Raw genomic sequence first — 2,817 nt, forward strand, 5'->3', positions numbered from 1 at the left:
AGACATCACAAATCACAGTTGGCAGGAGAATGAAGCAGCTCTATTTAAAGTCACAGTTTTCTATAGGTTAAGAGAGGTCTCTCCTGGTGGCATGCCACACTGCAACTGCCCAGTTGCACTTTTGAAACTCGCCATGTGTGGCCCTCAATTGTCTTATATCCTTCTGCACACACTTATACTGTATATTTAAATTTCTGCGTTTCTATGGTGCAATGATGTCTTTCAATTAACATTTGATTCATAAACTTAAAACCACACACACTGAATTAACATTTAACCCCCCCAATACCCCTCCCCAATCACCAAACCCACCCTAACTGTTATGAACTGGCCATGGAGACAGTGTTAGGATCCATGTGCTGGAAGTTTATTATGAACACAAGCAAACAAATCCAAATCGGCATGCAAATAGAGGTAGTCGTTAAGCAAGTGGTATAATCCAGTAAACCAAAAAGACAGCCAAACAAGGCAAACAAAACAAAGGGGTATCCAAAAGGCAGTAAATCCAGGAAAACAGGCAATGGTCATAACACGAAAACAATCAGCAAAGGCAATGGAATAACGCTTGTTAAGGCAGGGTAAACTGGCAATACTTCGCAAAGTCAAAATGGAACAGCATGGTATTTATATAGTTTAAACAGGAAGTCACCAAAGAAGAAATGGTACAGAGTTAATATTCAGGAGAGGGCTCCCTCTAGTGGTTGGTAGGAGGGGTAACAACCTTGGATATTACAGAAACCCCCCCCTCCCTCTACGAACAACTCCTGGTGTCTTTCTACTGGGATGTCCCCTTGGTCGTGGTGCTGGATGGGCATGATGAAATTCTTGGATCAGGGATGGGTCTAATATGTCCTTGGCGGCTACCCATGATCTCTCCTCTGGTCCATAGCCCTCCCAGTCCACCAAGTATTGCATCTGGCTCCCTCATCGTCTTGGGTCCATGATCTCTCCGACCATATACGCCTCCAATGGAGGTGGAGGCTCAGAATCCGTGGTTCAAGCGCCAGACGCCGGGTGGATGGGTTTCAGCAAGGACACATGGGATGACCCAGGATAAGAGCATGCTTGGGCAAGCTGATGACAGATAGTGAGATTGGTTAACCTTGATGGTTATCAGAACAGTCTGTTGGGTTATGCCAGTACCAATAGGAGTGTTGTCAACAGTGGTGATGTTAATCATTGGGGAGCAATGAATGGTGCATAGGTTGAGTTCTTGTACAATCTCCTGATTAATGAGACTAACAGCAGCACCAGAATCCACTAAAGCTGTAAAACACTTTACATGATCACCAATGGAGACCTCTACAGGTAACAATTATGTGAAACGTGTGAGTGTTCATTGTACTCACATTTTGCCTTGACTCAGGAGAACTTCATTTCTTGTAAGGGCATGCAGCATTGAGATGACCTGGTAAGCCACAATAAAAGCAAAGGTTTTCGTTGCATCGACGTTGGCGTTCCTCCATGAAAACACGAGTGTAGGCAACTTGCGTGGGTTCGGGGGATACAGTGGATGCCTGGGCCTGTACTGAGACTGTAGAATTCGAGGTGAAGCGAAACTGATGCCGTGAAGCATTCAGAAGCGGATTATCAATCTTGATAGCCATAATTATGTATTCAGAAATATTCGTACCTTCACCCTTGCAGGTCAGTTCCGTCCTGAGTTTCAGGTTAAGCCCTTCGCGGAAAACAGTCTTCAGAGCGACATCATTCCACCCACTCTGAGCCGCTAGTGTCCTGAACAGAACTGCATAATCCACTGCTGATCGATGACCCTGGCATAGATGAAGTAGCTGAACAGAAATATCTTGGCCACCTGCTGGATACTCAAAGACTTCGTGGATTTGTTGAAGGAAGTAATCAAATGAAACCTGGATTTGAGTATCTTTATCCCAAACAGCGGCGGCCCAATCGAGAGCTTTGCTGGTAAGCAGTGACATAAAAGTAAATTTCCTGGCATCTTGATCAAATGATTCAAACTGATTTGAGAATTTTGTTTCAAACTGATTTTTGCATTGTCGTAAAAAACCCCGGCATTTTTCAGCAGAACCATCAAACTTATCAGATAGAGCAAAGCTTACCGGTTTAGCATGGGGAGCTGGCAGTGAGTGAATGTATTGTGTCAAACATTCGTTGGCAGCTCATAGGTTGTTCAGCTGGTCTTAGTAACCCCTTTTGGTAGCCAAAAGGCAGTAAATCCAGAAAAACAGGCAATTGTCATAACATGAAAACAATCGGCAATGGAAAACCACTTGTTACGGCAGGGTAAACTACTTCACAAAGTCAAAATGGAACAGCATGGTATTTATATAGTTTAAACAGGAAGTCATCAAGGAAGAAACGGTACAGAGTTAGTATTCGGGTAGTAGAGGGCTCCCTCTGGTGGTTGGTAGGAGGGTTAACAACCTCGGATGTTACACTGACCCCCAACGAACACCCCTGTGGTCACAAATAAATACACACACAAAAAAAACAAACAAACATAATAATCATTTATAATTAAAATGAAACATCTCTCTCCCCAGCCCCTCCCTGAGAGTCCCCCAAAAACACCAAGTAATTACCCCACTTCCTGTCAAACATATTCTGAACCCCCAGCCTTCTGCTTGACATCCCTTCAAAAGCAGCCACTCTCCCCATTTCCGCACACCACTCTGGAAATTAGGGTGCCCTATCCGACATCCATCCCCTTAAAATGATTTGCCTGCCCACCATAATGTTTGTCAGAACCTAGTTTTTGATCTGTTTATCCCCAAAATTTATGACCACCCCAGTGGCCAAAATACAGAGTCTGGGGCAGAGTGAAATTCAAGTGCC

General features: G+C 44.2%; 1 long non-coding RNA gene across 1 annotated transcript; it reads right to left on the reverse strand.

The window, feature by feature from the left end:
• Positions 1-386: 386 nt before the first annotated feature.
• On the reverse strand, positions 387-2,287 carry LOC127432822 (uncharacterized). Its single transcript, XR_007895799.1, has 4 exons — positions 2,082-2,287; positions 1,634-1,923; positions 1,350-1,534; positions 387-1,266 (listed from the first exon to the last, which is right to left on the reverse strand). It is a non-coding gene; the product is annotated as an uncharacterized LOC127432822 (long non-coding RNA).
• Between the last annotated feature and the right edge of the window lie 530 nt (positions 2,288-2,817).

The sequence above is a fragment of the Myxocyprinus asiaticus genome, chromosome 42 (genome assembly GCF_019703515.2).
Source record: "Myxocyprinus asiaticus isolate MX2 ecotype Aquarium Trade chromosome 42, UBuf_Myxa_2, whole genome shotgun sequence".
Lineage (NCBI taxonomy): Eukaryota > Metazoa > Chordata > Actinopteri > Cypriniformes > Catostomidae > Myxocyprinus > Myxocyprinus asiaticus.